Source organism: Mytilus californianus, unplaced genomic scaffold (genome assembly GCF_021869535.1).
Source record: "Mytilus californianus isolate M0D057914Y unplaced genomic scaffold, xbMytCali1.0.p SCAF_10, whole genome shotgun sequence".
NCBI classification, from domain to species: Eukaryota; Metazoa; Mollusca; class Bivalvia; order Mytilida; family Mytilidae; genus Mytilus; species Mytilus californianus.
In genome coordinates, this window is record NW_026262582.1 from 21164145 (window position 1) to 21175088 (window position 10944).

General features: G+C 32.7%; 1 long non-coding RNA gene across 1 annotated transcript; it reads right to left on the bottom strand.

Moving 5' to 3' along the window:
• Positions 1 to 1653: 1653 nt before the first annotated feature.
• Positions 1654 to 8170, bottom strand: LOC127717762 (uncharacterized). Its single transcript, XR_007989360.1, has 3 exons — positions 8121 to 8170; positions 3180 to 3266; positions 1654 to 2008 (listed from the first exon to the last, which is right to left on the bottom strand). It is a non-coding gene; the product is annotated as an uncharacterized LOC127717762 (long non-coding RNA).
• Positions 8171 to 10944: the final 2774 nt, after the last annotated feature.

The following is a 10944-nucleotide window of genomic DNA, read 5'->3' on the forward strand; positions in this document are numbered from 1 at the left end:
TAAGAGTATGTGACACTTCTAGTAAAACCCTTAATATTACAGAAGTTCAACAAATATACTATCATAAGTAAAGCAGACGAGACATTTCAGCATTTGCGCTCTGGTATTCTTTATTCTGTAATATATAGTTATCTCATTGGAAATCAATCCACATCTGCTACGCTTTATACAAAGATACATATAACAAAATGTTGGTTATCGTTCAATCTCAAATTTTTCATGAAAGATGCTGTTTTTGCGATAAGTTTTTGGTTGATGGTTAACTTTTTGGGTTAAACGTTGCATACCCATATTATTGGCTAAATAATGGCGGTCTGCCTGATTTGTACTAGTCCGATTCTCAGAGCTGAATTTTTCACACTGATTTAGACACGTTTTAAGTTAAAAAATTTTAACTTTAGAGGTAAAGTGTTGAATTTAAAAAACAAATGATAGCTTTCATGTTCGTTCTTATCAAAAAAGTTACAGGCTTCAACCAGTTGCAGGTATATCAAATGGTTAAAGAAATAACACTGGACACTTTTAATTTGCAAAACACTCATTTGCAAATCCGCCGCCGCCTCTCCTTAGACCTACAGTGTCGTGTAAATAACCAAAATGTGCGGAATTACATGGGATTCAATTATTTCATTGCTTTTCTGCTGTTATTATTATATATATTTTGTAATTTGATTTAGAAAAACATGGGATTTTCAATATCCCATGGGATAGGGCAAATCCCATGGGATTGACCATTATCCCATGGGATTTTGGTTAAATCCCATAGGATTTTTTTGGGTCCCATGGGATAATTGTAGTCCCATGGGATATTTGTTGTCCCATGGGACTATAATTATCCCATGGGATTTTTAATATCCCATGGGATTTTTAATATCCCATGGGACAAAATAAAATCCTATGGAATTTAAATTATAAATATATAGTAATGCATATGTTAAAATGAATTCTGTTTGGTAGTAAAAAGTTTATAAATATATATGAGTGTGTTTTGGTTTTTTTTCATTTTGTCACAAACATGTTTTTAATTTGTTTATATGACAATAAAGATTATTATTATTTTGGAAATATAATAATATTTAAAGTCAAAAAATAAAATACTTTAACTGAAATAAAATGATGACGTCTTAATACAAGAAAAAAATATTGATTTGAAATCTTTGTCTTCTTTGTTTTATTATGAAAAATAGAACTGAAAAAAATATTTCATATTCTGACTGAATAAATTGACAAAGCACAGTTAATAGTTTACTCTTTTCATGAGGTAAAGTTTTCTTTGTTATAGTTCCATTGCAATAAAATTGAGAATGGAAATGGGGAATGCATCAAAGAGACAACAACCCGACCATAGAACAGACAACAGCAGAAGGTCACCAACAGGTCTTCAATGCAGCGAGAAATTCCCGCACCCGGAGGCGTCCTTCAGCTACATGAATATGCAAACGATTTGAATCTTATTCCTTTGTGGTGTTCATAATATTACATTTATATTTGTAAATTTATAAAATAAACACTTTTCCTGTTAAGTTTTAGTTTTCTTGTTTCAGCTTGCTATGAACAATTATTTAGTCCACTATATAAGAGTCAAGTAAATAAATTATTTCATCCACTAGAATATTCCTATAATTCTTAGACAAAACATTTTTGCATTCTGTTCTTCAAAAATCTTCCTCCGTACATCTTTATTGGATGGAGCGATTTAAATGAGTGGACAAAGCAATTCATTTGGACAACAAAATACATATATATTTTTTCATTCCTCCCTTCTTTCAATTGATAATTACGTTGTTGCATTTACACGATTAAGTTCTTGAGCATCTATGATCATGATGATATGACTCCTTTTTGTTTATAGTCATTATGTTGAAATTTCCTCTTTCTTATGAAGGAAAAAAACACATTCCATTTCAAATTAATAAAAAAGTCACACTATGTAGAAAAATATCAACTTTAAGTTTGCTGTTCAGTATTGACCTGTTGAATGATGATCATGAAAACCAAGATGTCTGACCTACAAATACACAAAACTCAAAATTTATAAATGAAGAGAAATACAGCAATAAAATGGCTATTTTATCATGTTTATGTACATTTTGATAAAAATTTCATTTGAATATATAAAATTGTAAGAACTCTTAATTCAGTGCTTTGTGTCTATGGTTTTCATATTAGTTGTTTTTTGTGCCTTGTTGCAGTCTTTTGAGTTAAGCCAATTGCAACAAATGTTTACAGTTTGTTCAAATGTTGTGCTGTTATTAAAACCACTGTCCCAGGTTAGGGGTGGGTTGGGTGCTCACTTAATGTTTATTTTATTAGTTGATATTTGCTTTGAATTAGCTGTCAGTAACTGTCAGTACTAATAGATCTGTATGTTGAATCATTTTTGTTAAAGGGAAAGAATAATTTTCCAGCCACATCCGGTCTGTGTATTTGGTAGCTGTTTTTCTGGTTTGTTGCATTCTAATGAGTTAATAAAATTGAGAATGAAAACGGGAATGTATCAAAATAACCTGACCCAAGAGCAGAAAAAAACCCTTTTCAACTGATTTTATAGTTTTTATATTGAACTGACACTTTCACCACTGTCCTTAATTAGAGGAGGATTTGGCGCCAGCAAACATGTTAAACCATGTCACATTTTGTAAGTGTCTGTCCCAAGTCAGGGGTCTATTATTCAGTGGTTGTCAATTGTTGCTATATATCATATTTGTTTTTTGTTTATTGTTTTGTGCAAAAATAAGGCACTTAGCTTTCACCTTTGTGGTGTTTCACCCAAGCATGTTTAGCATGGATAGACACCATGCCCTTTTTAAATGATGCCATGCCCTTATTGAATTGTTTTACATTTGTTATTTCATGGCCTTTTATGGATTACTATGCAGTATAGGGTTTGCTCATTATCGAAGGCTGTACATTGAACTAATTTTGTTAAATTTAATGTCATTTGATCTCTATTGGAGAAAAGTCTCATTGGCAATCGTACCGCTTCTTATTTTTATATCAACCCTGCCATATTTTGCCTGTCATTATTTCGAAGTCATCATTAGCCTCTAATAAGTAATTGCATTGCTTACATCCACTTAATTGAACTCTGGTGGACAGTTTTCTCATTTATCATACCACATCTTATTTTCATAATAATCATTATTCAAGGGCAATAACTTTTATAGAAGTGGACTTACCATTTAGGCTTTGTTGACGTCTGTAAATCTATTTTTGTTGATAATTTCTTTTGTTTATAGTTTCCCTTTATCTTTAATGTTCTTGCCCTACACATAAAAGGGTAAACATTATCATTTAATGACAATAACTACTATTACATAATGAGTAGGCAACTGACAATTTTGGATCATTTGTATCTTGTCTTGCTCATCATTTTTGCTTGATATTATCAATATTCTATGAAAATGAGGTCACAGTTATATTAAACTTGGCAGACAGACATCTTCTTATTTTATATGACACCTTGCAGTCATTCCATACACCAACAAGTAGACATATGCTTATAATATCTGATAAAATGAATAAAATGCTCCGCTGGGCGCAGCTTGATACGACCCTGAACAGTTGGGGCAAGTATGGACACAACATTCAAGCTTGATACAGCACTGAATTTGGATTGTGATTAAATATTTGACATAGCATAGGTTTCTGACACAGAATGAATGTGGTCTAGAACTAAAAAATTTTTAATTTACCTATTCAAACCATATCATTATTATTTGCTTTTATATATAAATCAGAAATAACCAATTTAAAATGGAAAATTTTAAAGAAAAAAAAAGAAAAAAAAGGGGAAACACCCCCCCCCCCAATTTTTTGAACCCCCTTATGATTCATCACCCCAAACTCAATCCCAGCCTTCCCTTTGTGGTATAGTACCTTGCAGTACAATTTCAGAGAGATCCATACACTTATACACAAGTTATTGTCTGGAAACTAGAAAAATGCTTGTTTTTTTGGCCCCTTTTTGGCCCCAAATTCCTAATAATTAGAGCAATTACCCCCAAACTCAAACCCAGCTTTCCCTTTGTGATATGGAACTTTGTAGTACAATTTCATAAAGATCCATACACTTACACACAAGTTATTGTCCTTAAACTAGAAAAATGCTTGTTTTTTGCCCCTTTTTGGTCCCTTATTCCTAAAATTTTGAGGCAATTACCCCAAAAATCAATCCCAGCCTTTCCTTTGTGGTATGGTACCTTGCAGTACAATTTCAGAGAGATCCATACACTTGAACACAAGTTATTGTCTGGAAACTAGAAAAATGCTTATTTTTGGCCCCTTTTTGCTAAACATTTTGGGCAATTACCCCCAAACTCAATTCCAGCTTTCCCTTTGTGATATGGAATTTTGTAGTACAATTTCAGAAAGATCCATACCCTACACACAAGTTATTGTCATGAAACTAGAAAAATTCTTGTTTTTTGCCCCTTTTTTGGCCCCTAATTCCTAAAATTTTACAGCAATTGCCCCCAAAATCAATCCCAGCCTTCCCTTTGTGGTATGGTACCTTGCAGTACAATTTCAGAGAGATTCATACACTTGAACACAAGTTATTGTCTGGAAACTAGAAAAATGCTTGTTTTTTGGTCCTTTTTTGGCCCCAAATTCCTAAACGTTTAGGGCAATTACCCCTTAACTCAAACCCACCTTTCCCTTCGTGATATGGAACCTTGTCGTACAATTTCATAAAAATCCATACACTTACACACAAGTTATTGTCCTGAAACTAGAAAAATGCTTGTTTTTTGCCCCTTTTTTGCCCCTAATTCCTAAAATTTTGAGGCAATTACCCCCAAAATCAATCCCAGCCTTCCCTTTGTGGTATTTTACCTTGCAGTACAATTTCAGAGAGATCCAAACACTTGAACACAAGTTATTGTCTGGAAACTAGAAAAATGCTTATTTTTTGCCCCTTTTTGGCCCCTAATTCCTTAACTGTTGGTACCATAACCCCCAAAATCAATCCTTATGGTAAAATTTCATAGAGATCCATTCACTTAAACTAAAGTTAGAGTGCGAAAACCAATGTGTCTTCGCCAACGTCATACCAATATATGACCGCAAAATTTTTTGCGGTCGTATATTTTTGCGGTCGTATAAAAAAACAAGAAAACTTAGCATTGACCAAAAAACCATAAAATGCAATCATGGTTATATGAATCTGCCAGACAGACATGCACACCTTACAATCGTTACATCTGCCAAATATAATTTACCTGTTGCTAAAAGCATATGATAAACTGACAAAACAATGCAAACTTTTCATTGACCAATGAACCATGAAAATGAGGTCAAGGTCATATAAAACATGCCAGACAGACATGTGCATCTCACAATTATTCCATTCACCAAATATAGGGGCCTTATTCATGTTATTGCTTACAGTATCCGAAAAAAAAAACCACAAAAAACTAAACATTGTCCAATGTACTATGAAAATAAAGTCAAGGTAAGATGAAACTTCTCAGTCAGACATATGCACCTTACAATCATTCCATACACCAAATATAGTTGCCCTATTGCTAATTTGAAAATAAGAAAATAGAAAAACTGACCAAAAAACAAAAAAATAACATTGAGCAATGAACCATAAAAATGAGGTCGAGGTCGAATAAAACATGCCAGACTAACATGTACATCCTTAAAAATTTTCATACACCAAATATACTTGACATGTTGCATACAGTATTAGAAAAACTGGACATTTTTACCTAGAAATAATGATGTCATGGACTAGGAAAATTAGTCTTGGGACATAAATTACTGACATCGGACTAAATATACTAGTAAATTCTGTATCCATGGACTTTTTATACTACCGGGGGTAGTTATATTTGTCTGACCAGACAATTTATCTCTTACACTAGTTCTCAGAGAGACATGTCACCTTACCTTGACACATTATTCTGACTCTGAACAAACCAGTATTTGCTCTTACTCCTTAATAATACTGCGTCCTTAGGGGAGAAGCATCAAATACCAACTTTTAAGTCTTTGGTTTTACCCGGTTGGGTTCAAAATAAACAACCTTCTGCATGTGAGGTGAACACGCTACCATGAGACCAGGCAGTATAATATAAGGAGTTTACCCAAGATTTAAAGTTTCCAAGTTTTTGCAAAAACTGGATCAAAATCATCATTGAAAAGCAATAACTTTTTAATAAGATTTAAGTTTCTCTTTAATTATTACAGTTTTCGAGATAAAAAGGCAAATTCAAGAAATATGAAGAAAAAAAAAATGGTTAAAATCTGTATTTAAGGCAACAACTCCTATGAGTCAGCTGCCAGTTTTGATGCAAATGGACAGTAGATTTTTTTTTCAACATTCTGAACATTTCTACCCTTGTCAGATATTGCCTATCTATTTTAGCCTTTTGTAGCTTATTACGCAGTTTGGCTTTTTAGCCCATTGTTGAAATCTGTACGGTGACCTATATAGTTGTTAACTTCTACGTTTTTAGTTTCTGTTGAAGAGCCGTCACATTGGCAATGATACCATATTTGTATATGTTTTTGTCATGTAGGTGTAAGGAGACAACCTTTTGATTTTCTGGTGGGATAAAAAGGGGAGACAGATTTTTTATCAACTGGCCTGGTAAGTTTTTCAGGGTTCGTAAGAATAGAAAACCCGGCAAATTGTAACAAACCCCTGTGGTACGACCATATTTGCCAAAAGATTAGTCCAAATAATTATGATGTCTTGCAAGGCTATTTTAGATTTTTTCTGGGCACGTAATAGTCAAAGTTGTGACTGAGTGCGGAAATATGAAGATAGATAGATAGAAAAATGTAAAGTGACATAACTGAAGAACGGTAAAAGTGACGCTACCCAAATATGAACTTGATCTGAGTTTTGTGGTAATAAGCATTGTGTGTAAGTCTCATAACATTTGGTTGAGGCTAACTTAAGTAGAGAACAGAAACTAAAAATTCAGCAATTTTTCTATTTGTAAACACGCATAACTCTAGAACGGTTGTGTATAAGTTTTATAACATTTGGTTGAGACAAACTAAAGTTAGAGAACAGAAACGAAAAATTCAGCAATTTTTATGTTTATAAAGGGACATTACTCAAGAATGGTAAAAGTGTCGCCACCAAATTTCGTACTTAATCTGTATTATGTAGTAATAAATATTGTGTATGAGTTTCATAACATTTGGTTGAGGCAAACTAAAGTTAGAAAACGGAAACAAAAAATTTGTACTTGATCTTAGTTTTGTGGTAATGAATATTGGGTATAGGTTTCATAATGTTTGGTTGGGGCAAACTTAAGTTACAGAATGGAAACTAAAAATTTGCAATCTTTCAATTTATAAAGGGGCATAACTCAATAATGGTTAAAGTGAAACTACCCAAATTCAACTTGATCTGTGTTTTATCAGTGGAAGTCAAAATTAAACATTGCATTGTATAAAGCATTGATTGTAGTTGATTCAACTATAATAATGGACAAAGGAAGATAATTTCAATTTTAAAAATTACTCGATATTTAGAAGAAAATAAAAATTTTGCAATTTTTCCATTTATAAAGGGCATAACTCTAGAACAGTTAAAGTGACGCCACCAAAATTCAAACTTGATCTGTGTTTTGTGGTAATAAGCATTGTGTATAAGTTTTATAACATTTGGTTGAGGCAAACTTAAGTTAGAATGTTAGAGAACGGAAACTAAAAATTTTGCAATTTTTCCATTTATAAAGGGGCATAACTCTAGAACGGTTAAAGTGACGCCACCAAAATTCAAACTTGATCTGTTTTTTGTGGTAATAAGCATTGTGTATAAGTTTTTACTTTAACATTTGGTTGAGGCAAACTCAAGTTAGAGAACGGAAACCAATTTTGGGACGTACGGACGTATGTACGTACAGACGGACAAGGGTAAAACTTAATGCCCCCACCGCTACGGCGGGGGCATAAAAAAAATAAAATGGCCTTGCTAGACGTCATAATTATTTGGACTACCAAAAGATGTAACCTAATTCTTACTTGTTTGGGGAAGACGGGATTAACCGAACCACTATTCAATCTAAATCAGTGAACTGAATTATTGTCTTTTGCAGTAGTCCGAGTCGACATCTGTAACTAATCATGCTAATTGATAGTCAACAGTATACCTTTTTCAGAATGTCAGTTCACAAAGAATCACTGGTGATAGGGGAGTGTAACCGATAAGTTGATCCTGAATCAGATAAGATTTTCCAAGGACGTATAACTAACACAATACGTTCTTGGATTTTCCCAGTAACGGAGAACCCCTTTCTTTGAGTGAATATAAATAGTGACGGGGGTCTCACAAATAAATTTAAATCTGAATTACAGGAACATCGATTAGCAAAGTAAACTTACATATTAATCTCGAAGTTATTTAGGGTAAAGACAGACTGTGCTCCTGAATTAAGGTATTATACATTTGTGTATTTTACTCGGGAAGGGGGGGGCACTTCCTATATACAAGGTGATAGGACGTGCCGCTGGAATAGGTCACCTTTTCCAGCTTGAAAATATGGGAATAGGTGGGGAAAACTTTCAGAAATATATGATAAGGTCGATAAAGTTCCAATTACTTGTATATGAAAAGCCCTGTCATTTTTTCACAGCCGAAAGTCTCGCCGTAAGTAAACATTACATACAGAATCTTAGCCTTGAATATTCCACTTTTCCAACACACCCCACGAAAACCAACCAATATGGGAAAAGGTTACAATTTTACCCACGCAATATATGAAAAGGTATACATTTTTAAGATCTAAATTATATGAATAGGGTGGGGTAACAGAACCCCAGCGACACCCCAGCTTCAAGCCAGGGGCAGTCTATACTAACAGATAGTATAGAAAGTCCCTGTAAAAAGGCAGGCAAATCCTAACAGTACTGTAACTTAATGATACATGTATATCAAGTTACAGCACCTCACCCAGCACAGTTAGCACACTAGTGTGTGTCAGTCTTATAATATAAAACTGCGTAGGTTCATATCGTTTGATTCAACATTTTTTCGGATATTTTTTAGGACCGTTGTCAACTTGACATTGTCAAATCCGACCTGCCACTTTGCAACCTGACCTGCAAAAACATAATTCGACTAAAAACAATGTCAGTCAAAAATTGCTTTTTGAGACTGGGCGACTGAAAAAGTTTTAAAATGTGACCTTGTGACCCTACTTGGAATTCTTCATTCATCGGCGTGTGTCGGTTTGGCTAAAAAGGGGCATTGTTTTTTTTTCTTGGGACAAAAAATTGTTTCTATCTTTATTAAAAAAAATAATAAGACCAATCATAAACTTTTTTTTCAAAACTCAGTGTCGTATTTTATTGTTTTCCCAACAATTTTTAATAAAAGCTTAAAATGTTTGTTTCACTTCCCTCTGACTTCCCTCCTGATTTTTTTTCTCAAGAAATTATATGTCTGGGACTTATGCATGTATATATCTCACAGCACTTGTCTCAGAAAAAAATCCTATATACTTTAATAAAAGTATATAGGAAATAAATTCTGAGACAAGTGCCTGTGATATATCTGTCAGTCCCAGAATAATAAATATAATTGTATTTTAATCTTTGGAAAAATCCGATTATTAAATTGTTAAATTCTTTTACGTCATAATTATATCAAAGTATACGTTTTAAAGTTTTAAATTTTAAAGTTAAAATGAATATTCCGTTTTGATCTGAGGAAAAACTTTTTAAACTGTAATGACATGGTCAAGTCAACTGATTTGTTGAATGGCTGATTACAGGTAATTAAAGCATGCAGTAATTTTCCATTACGACAGTGCGTGTACCCTGGGGTGTGTATAACGTATTAGAAATATCATAGTTTTCTAGAGAACATCCTGTCTATGTGTAATACAGATTGATGACATTACACAAATTTTTTTTCGTTAAATGTAGTTAAGTATCTGTGTCCATTCCCTATTGCAACACTACAATTCTTTCGAAAAATGTTAAAATTAAAAAAAAAAAAAATCATTTATATAAAATAAAGAAGAAAAAAAGTAGCAAATAAACTTATGTAACTACGCATTGAGTAAACATAATTTCACTTTACATGTACAAACCCTTGAGAAAACGTATATAAAGATGTGTTTAAAAAGGCCAATTCCCAGTGGATTTATTTCACACTAGGACCACAGACACTTGTCTCAGAATTTTGTTTCCTATATACCTTAATACAGGGACTTTCTATACTAACTTAGTATAGAAAGTCCCTGCTTAATATAACATTAAAAGTATATAGGAAATTTTTTTTCTGAGACAAGTGCCTGTGACTAGGAACTAAGATAACTAGAACTAAGTTCATTGGAAAGGCTTTTTGTCTGATACATGTATACCTATAGATAATGTACATAATTAAGAACAGCTTCAAATATATGCCTATAAACTAACGGTACGTCTAAAAACTGCTCAGGACCTCCTGAGTGTAGACAGGACATAAACAGTCACTCAGGACATGTATATATGTTTTAGTGAATGTTGAGGGTATACATTCGATAGATAATTTAATATTTGATCTTATAATTTTGGTTTTGATAAAATCAGAGACATATAATACTTGGTTTTGATAAAATCAGAGACATATAATACTATGTCTCTGATAAAATCAAACCAACATTAAAGAAGTTATTTGGGATACGTCATGCATGACCGATGATCATATTCAATACCAATCATCATTTTGATTACGACGTTTGATCTTTAATAATTAGGACTGATTGGTGATGGTTATAAACACATACAAGTAAACTTTGCAAACAAAAAAAAAAAAAACCGTTTCCTTGGAAAAATTATAAAAATACATGAATATTGTTTTTACAAAAAAAGTTAAATAAATATTTCGTTTTGTATGTAATAGTTGAAGCCATTTAGAAATATAAGAAATCTTCACATAGTCGGGAAATTTTCAATTCAAGTTATTTCATTTGAAAACGTTAACAAATA